The 14,121-nt window shown below is 41.6% G+C and overlaps 1 pseudogene; it reads right to left on the bottom strand.

Moving 5' to 3' along the window:
• Nucleotides 1-14,121, bottom strand: part of LOC134810634 (uncharacterized) — a 64,996-nt pseudogene that overhangs the window by 24,928 nt on the left and 25,947 nt on the right.

Below are 14,121 nucleotides of genomic sequence, written 5' to 3'. Positions count from 1 at the left end.
GAAGCTAAAAGTCAAGATCTCCATTATGTTTTAAAATAACGGATCTGTCAGTGTCACAGTGAACACATGCCACTTAATGGTAAGCTGATCATGAAACAAGCAAAGATCTATCACGATGAAGTGGAAATTGAAGGGAACTGAGATTATTCAACAGGCTGGATGCAGAAATTTAAGAAAAAGCACAGCATTAAATTTTTAAAGATTTGTGGCAATAAAGCATCTGCTGATCATGAATCAGCAGAGAAATCATTGATGAGTTTGCCAAGGTTGTCAATGATGAAAATCTGACACCAGAACAAATCCATAATGCTGATGAACCATCCCTGTGTTGGCATTATTGCCCCAGAAACACATTGACTATAACTGATGAAACAGCCCTACAGGAATTAAAAAGGCCAATGACAGAATAACTGCTGAGATGTGCTAATGCAGCAGGCACAGTTGCATGTAAGCCTGCTGTGAAGGTAAAAGCTTGCATCCTCACTGTTTTAAAGGACTGATTTTCTTACCAGTCCATTATCATGCCAACAAAAAGGCATGGATCACCAAGGACATCTTTTCTGGTTGATTTCACAAACACTTTGTACCAGTAGCTTGTGCTCACTGCAGTGAAGCTGGGCTGGACGGCAACTGCAAGATGTGTTATTCCTTGACCAATGTTCTCCTCACCCTCCAGCTGAATTTCTTTCTTTCTTTCTTTTTGAGATGGAGTATTGTTCTGTCACCAGGCTGGAATGTAATGGCACGACCTCAGTTCACCACAACCTCTGACTCCTGGGTTCAAGTGATTCTCCTGCCTCAGCCTCCTGAGTAGCTGGGATTACAGGCATGCACCACCACGCCTGGCTAATTTTGTATTTTTAATAGAGAGGGAGTTTCTCCATGTTGGTCAGGCTGGTCTTGAACTCCTGACCTCAAGTGATCCGCCCTCCTCGGCCTTCCAAAGTGCTGGGATTACAGGCGTGAGCCACGGCACCTGGCTGAGCTGAAATTCTTACAAAAAACAATGTCTATGCCATATACTTTCTTAAAAAATGTGACTTCATTAATTCAGTCATGTGACCAGGACATCCTCGGATTAATGAATAGTAAATATAAAAACTCTTTCTTTAACAGCATGCTAGCAGTAGTGAACAGAAACATAAGCGTGAAAGGTTTTCTTTCTTTTTTTTTTTTTTTTAGATGAGGTCTCACTCTGTTACTCAGGCTGGAGTGCAGTGGTGCAATCTTGGCACACTGCAACCTCTGCTTCCCAGGCTCAAGTGATCCTCTCACCTCAGCCTCCCAAGTAGCTGGGACCACAGGTGTTGTCACCACGCCTGGCTAATTTTTTTGTATTTTTGGTAGAGATGGGGTTTTACCATGTTGCCCAGACTGGACTAGAACTCCTGGACTCAGGCAATTTGCCTGCTTTGGCCTCCCAAAATGCTGGGTTTACAAGTGTGAGCCACCATGCCCAGCCCTGAAAGGTTTTCTTTTTCTTTCTTTCTTTCTTTTTTTTTTTGAGACAGAGTCTCGCTCTGTCGCCCAGGCTGGAGTGCAGTGGCGTGATCTTGGCTCACTGCAACCTCCGCCTCCCAGGCTCAAGTGATTCTCCTTCCTCAGCCTCCCGAGTAGCTGGGATTTCAGGCGCCCACCACTATGCCTGACTAATTTTTATATTTAGTAGAGATGGGGTTTCACCATGTTGGCCAGCCAGTCTGGAATTCCTCACCTCAAGTGATCTGCCTGCCTCAGCCTCCCAAAGTTCTGGGATTGCAGGTGTGAGCCACTGTGCCTGGCCAGCCCTGAAAGGTTTTCTAAAGGAGTTTAGCATGAAGGATGCTGTTGTGTCAGTGCTTGGAACACAGTGACTAAAGATACAACTGTGCGTGCCTGGTACAACCTCCAACCTGAGACTATTCAATGATGCTAACGAGGAAGGTGGTGACTTTGAAGAATTCCATATGTCAAGTGAGAAAAAAAAAAGTGATCCCTGACCTCCTTACATGCAAACAGTATACCTTCAGATTCTGTCAGTATCCTGAAAGAAGTGGATGTTGAAGAAGTTTTTAACATCTATAATGAGACTATAATTGTCATTCATTGACTGATAGTGAAATACCTGAAATGGTTCTGAATCGAGGAGGTTGTGATAATGGTGATGCTGAAGTATTAACACTGCAGAAAAAGGGCCTATAGACAACGTGGTGAAAATGTGTGATGGGTTTATGGCTGGAATCGAGCAGCGTGTATTCATATAAAATCAAAGAGAGACTTCTGAGACAAAAACTGTTGTTACTGAGGCAGAGGACTCTGGAGGAAATGTTTTTAAAAGCCACCCAGGCAGGGCGCGGTGACTCACGCCTGTAATCGCAGCACTTGGGGAGGCCTAGGTGGGTGGATCACGGAGTCAGGAGATCGAGACCATCCTGGCCAACATGGTGAAATCCCGTCTCTACTAAAAACACAAAATCAGCCAGTCGTGGTGGCGAGCGCCTGTAGTCCCAGCTACTCAGGCTGCTGAGGCAGTGGAATCGCTTGAACTCGGGAGGCGGAGGTTGCAATGAGCCAAGATTGTGCCACTGCACTCCAGCCTGGGTGACAGAGCAAGACTCTGTCTCAAAATAAATAAATAAATAAATAAATAAAATAAAAAATAAAAAAAGCCACCAAGCAGAATGCCTCCTCATCTGTAGATGACCCACTTCCTGGTCCCTCAACTGCTTCGGATGTTTTTTCTCACCTAAAAATTAAAATACAGTGCAACGTAACCCCTGAACCAAAAGCACAACATCGTAGGTAGAGATAACAGCTGTTGGCTGTTGTTGCAGTTTAGCGGCTGATACAGGTTTTCTGGGGATGCTACTATGCTGCTTAGTTACCCTGAACACATGATTTTTGCACTGTATTAATCGTATGTCATTTTTTTTTTTACTGTTAAGTACTTATGTGTGAATAAGTGGAAGAAAATGACAGCTTATTGGTATATAAATCAGCGTCAGGAATGATGATGCCAAACAACCACAGACTGTCCACATGGGTGGCTGAGATAGTGACACCTTTGCTTTCTGATGGTTCAATGTGCACCATCTTTGTTTTATTCACAAAATTATTTAAAATATTGTATAAAATCTCCTTCAGGCTATGTGCATAAGATATAGGCAACATAAATACATTTTGTGTTTAGACTTGCATCCCAGCTCTAAGATATCTCATTATGTATAAGCAAATATTCCAAAATCTGAAAAAGTCTTAAATTTGAAACACTTGTGGTCCTAAGCATTTCAGATAAGGGATATTTAACCTCTATTCATAAATTTACTAAGTGAGGAAGATAATTTGATTTAGGAGTTAAACATCTCACATGGTAGCAGAGTGTATTGCCTAAGTTCTCTGCTTTATTCCTATACGTGGGTGTGTTGTAATCAACTGCAAGAGTTGTGTCAAATAATTTATTTTTAAAATTATGAATTGAAGTGTTAAGTCCAATGGAAGAAAAAAGGAGAGCAGGGAGGAGGTACGGAAATACTGAAGATACTGGCTGGGTGCAGTGGCTCGCACCTGTAATCCCAGCACTTGGGAGGCCGAGGTTTGCAGATTGCTTGAGCCCAGGAATTTGAGACCAGCCTGGGAAACATAGCAAGACCCCATCTCTACAAAAGATTTAAAAAAAATAGCCAGGTATGGTGGTGCGTGCCTGTGGTCCCAGCTACTCAGGAGGCTGAGGCAGGAGTATTGCTTCAGCCCAAGGGATTGAGGCTGCAGTGAGCTATGCTGGTGCCTTTGCACTCCAGCCTGGGTGACAGAGTGAGACCCTGTCTCATAAAAAGAAAAAAAGAAAGAAGAAGAAATACTGGAGATATGTTGGGGAAGGCACTGACTAAAATCTGCGTTTACTTTGTTTGAAAGTGTACTTAAACACTTATTTCTAACGAACAACATTGAGACTAATTTAAATTTTCTGGTGTGACTTTGCTTAATTCGATGATCTTGTGAAAGTTCTAGTTACCAGTAGAAACCAATTTTTCCTTCTAGTTCAAAATGACAAAGAATCAAGAGAAACAGAACTAATAAGGGCTCCCTGTGCTTATATTTTTACTGTTTTACGAGTCATCCATCTTCAATGAAATTTTTTTTCTTACAGGTAATCTAAATTGTTCTATGATAATTGGAAAATAACAGGATATTCTTAGATAACTGTGAGCAGGAGGCTCAAAACTGGTTCCTGTTGGAAACAGTTGCAGAGCTTTCAAGAAATACGCACATGTATACACACAAAGGGGCCTCTCCCTCAACAACGAAGGAGCAGCTAAACCGCATAGCTGCAGAAGGCCATCGATCACATTTATTACATTGCAGACAGCAGCAATTTTAAGTGAGGCTGGGCTTCCCAAATGAATTCCAATAATTCAAGTTATGATTCCTAAACTGTGTGTCAGACAAATTCAATATTACTTTTAGGGGAAAAAAAGTTGAAATTATTAGTTCCATTATACGAGTAAGAGAACTTGGGTTTTATTACTTTAATCATTAATAAAGACGTTACAATCCACTTGGTGATTTTTTTTTCAAATAAAAGAATGAGATAAATTGTGCAAATCCTACTTACTGCATTATAGTTGCATAAATGGTCATGCGTTTTTTGTTTTGTGTTTTGTTTTCTTACATCAGAAATAGATTTATTTTGGTGTCTATTTTGGATTTTGGAGACTACTTTTTTGGTTTCTGTTTTTTTCCAAAATGGAAATCTTTTTTGTTGTTTTTGCTGATTATAAATGTAATTTGTGGTCATGAAAAAGAAAAGAATACCGAAGAATATAAGGTATTTATACAAGAATAAAGTGAAATTGCCCCCAGATAATACCTTTTGGGGATATGTGGTTAAAACAAAACAAAACAAAAAGTAATTGATGTTATTTTCCAGAGCTTATTCCATCCATCCATCCATCCGTCCGTCCATCCATCCATCCATCCATCGATCCATGCCATCTTTCCATATTGAAGAGCAGAGAGTTTGGGAAAGGCAGGAAGGAATGAATTCTTCTCAGAGAGAGGAGGACTCACACAGTCCGTCATCAGAGCACTGTTCAGGCTGGCCTGGGAGCCGAGGATGGAAGCCCTGTTGTGTGGTGTCTGCAGAGCTGTGTGCTGGGAGTTTGGATCTCCACGCTCTCGTTTCAGCCAGGTTTCTAACTCATGTAAGACAATGGGCAAATCATGCAACCTCATCTATGAAATGTGTGTCCTTTGCATGCTAGTACACACTGAATTTTTGTTTGTTTGTTTTGAGACAGGGTCTCGCTCTGTCACCCAGGCTGGAGTGCAGTGGTGCAATCTCAGCTCACTGCAACCTCCGCCTCCCAGGCTCAAACAGTGCTCCTACCTCAGCCTCCTGGGTAGCTGAGACTACAGGTGCACGCCACCATGCCTGGCTAAGAAAGGGATTATTAATTTCTTTTATTTCCTTTTGTTTGTTTGTTTGAGACAGATTCTTGCTCTGTCTCCCAGGCTGGAGTGCAGCAGCATGATCTTGGCTCACTGCAACCTCCACCTCCCAGGTTCAAGCGATTCTCCCTGCCTCAGCCTCCTGAGTAGCTGGCATTATACACCACCAGGCCCAGCTAATTTTTTTTGTATTTTTAGTAGAGCTGGGGTTTCACCATGTTGGTCAGGCTGGTCTCAAACTCCTGACCTCAAGTAATCCACCCGCCTTGGCCTCCCATGATGCTGGGATTACAGGAGTGAGCCACTGCGCCCGGCCGGGATCATTAATTTTGGATATTATTTTTATTTACAAGAGCATCTAATTGGTGCAGTACTACAGACCTATGCCCTGAAATACTCTAACCAACATTTGACATGGTGTCTTTTTTCTTTTTTCTTTTTTTCAGTCCCATAATGGCTACTTAGCTCGCTTCCTTCAAGCTAAGCTTAAAATACTTAATGTTACTGAGGAATAGAGGCAAAACAGATGTCTGTGTTAACTCTGAGAAAATGCCTCAAAAATTGATCATGTCTTGTCATTGATAAAATGATAGTAGCACTGGCATCAGTAACACAGACAAGGGTTTGGGAGTGGTTGTCTATGCACACTGAATTTCAAATACGTGGTTCTCAGCAATACAGGGGGTTTTGTATGGAGCTGAATGAACCTTCCATAGTCTGAAAGCCAATCTTTGGGAAACAAATATCCGGTTGCCATGGAGACACTCAAGGTGGATGAAGGATGGATTAATCAAAATACAGTAAATCCTTTTTACGAGCTCCCTAAGAAATCTAGTGTGAAGAGAACCCTCTGCTCTGTCTTCTCTTTTTCTCCCCTCCATCACACAGGAAATCCACCATTGATGTACAATGACACACATTTATTGTACTGAGTTATGTGTATGTGCTAGTGAATGACGCTCTCTCTTGCCTGAAAGATACAGTCAGTCATATCAGCACAAGGGTACCCAAACATTATTTTTACAACCATTTTTGAAATTTAAGAAAAAAAATCATATATTCCTTGCAACGAAAAGAAAAAAGAATAGTTAGAAACAACTGCTGAATATAAATTGTGATTATTTATTAACTGAGCTACATTCTCTGGGGAATAAAGGATATGACATCACTTGCACTGAGATAGTAGCTGCATTCAGCCTGAGTCTCAGTGCACAACTAATCTGATCATTTTAACTGTTCAATTTAGTCAAAAAACAAGTCATCTCAGTCACAGTATCAGTTAAATAAATAAATGTATGCATCTAAATAAATTATTCAGTTGAATAAATTAAGTGAATAAATAAATTAAATGGCTATTCCTCTCCTTCCTAACAAACTGACAGGTCAAATTAATCAAAATAGTTAATCCAGTTGTGGAAGACATTTCCAGAAGCCTCCAGTAAATCATTCTTGGGCAGCCAATTCAATTTTAACTCCTGGTCTTGAATAGCCATGGACTCAGGCTGCCTGGATGAGCTAGCATACAGAATCAAGCGGATGTGAGTAGGTTTTGGACACCCTCCAAGGACAGATAAAGGTTCACAGTGAGGATGTTGGTTACTGCAGGCAAGGGGCCTACAGGAAGTCCAGGAGGACCAAACAGAGGCCACAGGCAGGAGGTTTTCAGGGCCTACACTCATGTTCTCACAGACTGAGGGAAACACAGAGGATGGGAATTCCACAGGAGTTCAGCATAGAGCGGAACAGTGGTTCTCAACTGGGGCTGATTTTGTTATCATTGGGGAAAGGTGTGTGTGTGGTTGCTACTTGCATCAAGTTAATGGATTCTAAGTAGCACAAAATGCTGCTAAACATGCTACAATGCACAGGCAGCCTCCTGCAAAAAAGAAAAATGTCAATAGCGCTGAGAATGAGAAATCCTGGAGGAGGAGAATAATAGTTAATTTTTTTTTTTTTTTTTAGACAGTCTCACTCTGTCGCCCAGGCTGGAGTGTGGTGGCACCGTGTCAGCTCACTGCAACCTCTGTCTCCTGGGTTCAAGCAATCCTTCTGCCTCAGCCTCCCAAGTAGCTGGGATTACAGGCGCCCACCACCACACTCAGCTAATTTTTGTATTTTTTAGTAGAGATGGGGTTTCACCATGTTGGCCAGGCTGGTCTTGATCTCCTGACCTCGTGATCCACCCACCTCAGCTTCCCAAAGTGCTGGGATTACAGGCATGAGCCACCGTGCCTGGCCCTAGTTAATTATTTCTAAGTAGCATTTTAGATTGAGCACCAATTCATAGATTTGCTAACAGAACAGAGGGTTATAACCTCTGATCTCAGCTATAAGAAATCAGCTCCCAGTTTGGAATCTGAAGCCCTGGGTCTCGACCTGAGCCTTGCTTTTTATTATGACTGGCAAGATGGCAGCCTCTTTGAGCTCAGCTATTTAATTTGTTACATGGTGATAGTAATAGCTGCCTACCTTATAGTAAATGCTATAACAGATATGAAAACATGGAACCTATATCAGTGGTCCTAAAATAATGATTGGAAATTAACAAGCCTGGATTATCTTATCCATATGGTGTTTTTTTGTTTGTTTGTTTTCTTCTTGAGGCAAAATGGCTTACTTCTGACCAGTGGTGACATTAAGAAGAACAAAAAGAATTGATTTGGAATTGATCACTCATTTTGGATCTTCATTTGTAAAATGCCCATTTATTGCTTGAGTTGGGGGCTACCAGGTGTGAGGATGCAAGTTTGAAGAAGGTATATTTCTTTGCACTAGGAAAAAAAATAGAATAGGTAGAGAAAGAATTGGGGAGGGCCAAGGGGGAAGCAATGTAGCTAAGACAACAATCATGATAAACGAAGGATCTAAGTTTTGCTGTGAGAGATACAGTGTAACTCTCTCTTCAATCTCACTGTAAAGTCTTTAGTAAAATCTTCTTCACTCCACTATGCCTTATGAGTTCATACTGGTTTTATATCATTTTGTTTTTTATACAATCAAGTACTGAGTCCTGCTTTGCTGTGAATATGCGGGGCTACCACTAGCCCATGTTAAGGAACATTATCGAAAACTTGGACCTAAGGCGAAAGGTGATTAATGTCATGCTAAGAACATTTCTAGCAAGCCCACCCAAGGACCATCTGACTCAGGAAATTTAAGCTTGTTGGCATAATTCATTAGAACCCAGAGACTTTGCAATTCTGTAAAGTTGATCTGGTGCAACAACTTTCTTTTTTGTTTAGTAGGAAAGGTAAAGCAGAAGGTTATGATTTTTTAAAATAATTTTTTTCGAGGCAGGGTCTGGCTCTGTTACCCAGGTGGGAGTGCAGTGGCGTGACCTCCTGGGCTCAAGCCATCCTCCTGCCTTATTTTTTAATTTTTTTCTAGAGACAAGGTCTCACTATGTTGTCCAGGCTGGTTTCAAACTCCTGACCTCAAGCAAGAAGGTTATGATCGTATTATTCCTGTAAGATTATTATTTTTTAAAATTTTAGAGACAGGGTCTCTGTTACTCAGGCTGGAGTGCAGTGGTGGTATCATATCTCACTGCAGCCTCAAACTCCGGGGCTTAAGCAATCCTCCCACCTCAGGTGTGTACCACTATGCTGAGCTAATTCTTTAAATTTTTGTAGAGATGAGGTCACTATGCTGCCCAGGCTGCTCTTGAACTCCTGGCCTCAAGTGATCCTGAAGCCGTCTAGGGTCTCTGGAGCAGTCTTGTTGTCTGGGGTGTTATCTGAGCTCTTTGTCTCATGACCAAGAGAATTAAGGAGTGTGGACACCAAAAGTGAGGTTGGAGCAAAAGTTTAATAAGTGAAAGAAGAAAGCTTTCCTCTGTGGAGATGGGGCCTGAGAGCGTTGCTGTTTCACAGTTGAATACAAAGTCTTTTATAAACAAGCCAGTGGGGTGGGGTGTTTCATTTGCATACGGTGCAAAAAACCAGTTCCTTATTTGCATAAGGTGCAAATTTCTGACAGCTCCACCCCATCCCTCTAGTGAGCATGTGAGTTCTTAACCTGAGTTACTCCATATTGTGTCATTTCCCTTACTGCACATGTGTCAGGAGATGGAATTTTCCATTGTGGACCTGCCTGATTCAGTGTAAATTTAATCTATACAGCTGCAGGCCTGTCTTAGGCAAGCCCCCTGATGCCAGTCCCCTTATCTGAATATGCCCAAAAAGGAAAGGAATGTGCTCACTGAAGCCCGCTGTGTATACCTGGAGCTCATTTGTTGCTCAAAAGATAAATGTGTTGAGCCTTGCTTCCTTATCTGTGCTTGCAGCTTGATTTCTTCCAGGCTGATCCTTTGTTGGAAGGGCTTCTACTGGGTGTCTGTCTGAACTATCTGCCTAACTAGTTCCTTCCTCTCTCTTCTCTCAATCCTCCCACCTCAGCCTCCCAAAGTGCTGGGATTATAGGAGTGAATGGCACATGGCCCCCTTAGGGTTTTAATCATCATATAACTTTATCTAATTTAACAACTTTATTTCAGCATTACTGCCCCCTCTCCACTTATCATAAAAATCTAGTTTCTTAAATTCTCTTTTGAACTGGGCTTTTCATCCTTCTGGGTTCCTTATTAATGAGTTTAATAAATATTTGACATGAACTCACTATTTGTATTAGAATTATGTTTTTAACATTTTGAGAGCTATGCCTTAGCACCTGTAGCCAGCTTTTGTGAGATTTAGGAAAAAGGTATCCCTTCCTTGAGTATAATTAGTTTTCTTTTCCTTAAGCACAATTTTAAGAAGGTATTATAATTTTTCTTTCTTTATTTATTCTCTTTAAAATAGAGACAAGGTCTCCCTGTGTTACCTAGGCTGGTCTCAAATCCTGGGCTCAAGAGATTCTCCTTCTTTGGCTTCCCAAAATGCTAGGATTACAAACATGAGCCATCATGCCTGACTATATTTATTTCTTAATAAAAATTATAGCAAGAATGAAGTCATTCTATACAAATTCTACAAATTGAATGATTAAATAGGAAGCACAAATATTTAATTACACTAAGAACTCACTAGAATAATTAAGAAATCATTAGGAATTAATTTGTTAGAAGGTAGTTATATACATCTTACTTTCAGAGACAAAACATTTTAATGACAGTTTTGAGGCAGGAGAATAAGGTCTGGGAGCAGGAAACCTAAGGCCTTCCTAGAACTAAATCAAATAGAAAAACTCCAACTTTCTTAGACCAAGTAAATAACTTTGTATCTCTACTTCAGCTATGACAGGAAACATCCTCTTAATTTGCATAAGGTGTACACCAAGTAAATAACTTTGTAACCTCACTTCATCTTCTTTATTTGCATAGTGTGTACTCCAAGTAAATAACTTTGTAACTTCACTTCAGCCTTTTCATTTACAAAGGGCTTACACCAAGTAATCAATGGGAAACCTCTAGAGGGTATTTAAACCCCAGAGAATTCTGTAACTGGGCTAGCCACTTGCTGGGGCCGCTCCCGCTCTGTGGAGTGTGCTTTTGTTTCAATAAATCTCTGCTTTTATTGCTTCATTCTTTTCTTGCTTCGTTTGTGCATTTTGTCTAATTTTTTGTTTAAAATGCTAAGAACCTGGACACCTCAACCGGTAACATATTTTGGCAAGCCAGTCAGGAGGTAAGCCCAAAGCTTGGGGTTTATTTTTCTCATTTTCCTTTCTGTTCCATACAGGGGAATCTCTCTCTCTCTCTCTCTCTCTCTCTCTCTTTCCTTTCCAACTGTGGACCCTTGATGGGCAGTGACTAAACAGGAAGGTAACTGCAGGATTCTGGCCAGGGCTACTCTCCAGTGTTGCCTGAACACAAGCAGTGAATGGGGGTAGTTGCCTGCCTGGAAAGGGGAAGGATTCTTTTCTGTCTTTTCTGGTTGTGATCTCTGACCCCTACATGTGGTGCAGCTCCTCTGGGGCAAACTCACATGCCTTTCAGGCAATGTAAACCTTCTTTTCTTATGAACAATTCTTCCCTTCCCCTACTCTTCTGGCTAAGGACAAAAGAAACCTACCCAGCCTCCTATCATTACAGTTTGTATCAGTCCATTTTCACGCTGCTGATAAAGACATACCCAAGACTGGGTAATTTATACAGGAAAAGGGGTTTAATGGGATAACAGTTCCACATGGCTGGGGAGACCTCACAATCACGGTAGAAGGCAAGGAGGAGCAAGTCATGTCTTACATGGATGGCAGCAGGCAAAGAGAGAGCTTGTGCAGGGTAACTCCTCTTTTTAAAGCCGTCAGATCTCACGAGACTTATTTTGTAACATGAGAACATCATTGGAAAGGTTTGCCCCCATGATTCAATTACCTCCCACTGGGTCCCTCCCACACTTGGGAATTCAAGATGAAATTTGGGTGGGGACACAGCCAAACCATATCATTTCACCTCTGGCCCCTCCCAAATCTCACATCCTCACATTTGAAAACCAATCATGCCTTCCCAACAGCCCCCCAAAGTCTTAACTCATTTCAGCATTAATTCAAAAGTCCACAGTCCAAAGTCTCATCTGAAGCAAGGCAAGTCCCTTCCACCTGTAAAGTCAAAAGCAGGTTAGTTACTTCCTAGATACAGTGGGGGTACAGGCATTGGGTAAATACAGCCATTCCAAATGGGAGAAATTGGCTAAAACAAAGGGGCTACAGGCCCCATGCAAGTCTAAAATCCAGTGGGGCTGTTGAACCTTAAAGCTGCAAAATGATCTCCTTTGCCTCCATGTCTCACGTCCAAGTCATGCTGATGTAAGAGGTGGGTCCCCATGGTCTTGGGCAGCTCCACCCCTGTGGCTTTGCAGGGTACAGCCTCCCTCCCGGCTGCTTTCATGGGCTGGCGTTGAGTGTCTGCAGCTTTTCCGGGGACATGGTGCAAGCTGTCAGTGAATCTGCCATTTCTGGCATCTGGAGGATGGTGGCCCTTTTCTCACAGCTCCACGAGGCAGTGTCCCAGTAGGGACTCAGTGTGGGGGCTCCAATACCACATTTTCCTTCTGCACTGCTTAGCAGAGGCTCTCCATGAAAATCCCACCCCTGTAGCAAACTTGTGCCTGGACATCCAGGCGTTTCCATACATCTTCTGAAATCTAGGCAGAGGTTCCCAAACCTCAATTCTTGACTTCTGTGAATTTGTAGGCTCAACACCACATGGAAACTGCCAAAGCTTGAGGCTTGCACCCTCTGAGGTCATGGCCTGAGCTCTATGTTGGCACCTTTCAGCCATGGCTGCAGCGGCTGGGATGCAGAGCACCAAGTCCCTACGTTATACACAGTACAGGAACCCTGGACCTGGCCCAAGAAACCATTTTTCCCTCCTAGGCCTCCAGGCCTGTGATGGGAAGTGCTGCCGTGAAGACCTCTGACATGCCCTGGAGACATTTTCCTCATTGTCTTGAGGGTTAACATTCAGCTTCTTGTTACTTATGCAAATTTCTGCAGCTGGCTTGACTTTTTCCTCAGAAAATGGGATTTTCTTTTCTATTGCATTGTCAGGCTGCAAATTTTCCAAACTTTTATGCTCTGCTTTCTTTATAAAACTGAATGCTTTTAACAGCACCCAAATCACCTCTTGAATGCTTTGCTGCCTAGAAATTTCTTCTGCCAGACACCCTAAATCATCTCTCTCAAGTTCAAATTTCCACAAATCTCTAGGACAGGGGCAAAATGCCACCAGTCTCTTTGCTAAAACATAATAAGAGCCTCCTTTGCTCCAGTTCCCAACAAGTTCCTCATCTCCATCTGAGACCACCTCAGCCCCGACCTTATTGTTCATATCACTATCAGCATTTTTGTCAAAGCCATTCAACAAGTCTTAGGAAGTTCCAAACTTTCGCACATTTTCCTGTCAGCATACATTTTGTCTGGATTTTATATTTGTCTCTGCTAGATATTTTGAAGTGTTAGTGTGTAGCATAGAAGGTTATAAAAGTGTAAACCCAGTCACAACAAAATCATATTGGTTTATGTGCCTTTTTTTTTGACAAAAGAGAGTAATTTAATGTTATTAGCTAAATCACTAACTTTAAATGATAGCATCTAATATCTCAGTTTACAGAAGTAATTTAATTTAAATAAACTGTTAAAAATGAAATAAGTAAGAATTCTAGTTAACACATAATTCTGTATACAAAACGTGCCAGAAAGCGTTGTGTTATTAGTGAGAAAAAGTGTAATTCAAAAGTTATCTAAAAATTAGTTCAAATGACAGATTTGAAAAGGTTAATTATGAAACAACGTAGTAGGGCACCAGTAAGTAGGGGAGAAAAATGTGGAAAAGGCTTAGATAATAAAATATTCTTTAAAACCTGATAGAGAATTGGAGAAATTTGGCTAATTAACATGTTCATAGTTAAAGCTCTTAGTCTTGATTAAAGTAAAATAAATATTGTAAAGAAATGCATCAGAAGTTTGGTAATTTCTTTTTTAAGCATGAAGCTGGATTTAGTGTGGAGCCAAATTTCACATACATGCTTGCATTGCTTCACACTACATTTACTGTTTTGCATGGATAGCACTGGCACTGGAGTACTTATTGGTCATGTGCCTACAGTGAATTTCTTCTTTCTTTCTTTATCTTTTTGGAGATGGAGTTTCACTCTTGTCCCCCAGGCTGGAGTGCAGTGGAGCAATCTTGGCTCACTGCAACCTCCGCCTCCAGAGTTCAAGCGATTCTCCTGCCTCAGCCTCCGAAGTAGCTGG

This window comes from Pan troglodytes, chromosome 6 (assembly GCF_028858775.2).
Source record: "Pan troglodytes isolate AG18354 chromosome 6, NHGRI_mPanTro3-v2.0_pri, whole genome shotgun sequence".
Lineage (NCBI taxonomy): Eukaryota > Metazoa > Chordata > Mammalia > Primates > Hominidae > Pan > Pan troglodytes.
This window is presented reverse-complemented; position numbering and strand designations above follow the sequence as displayed.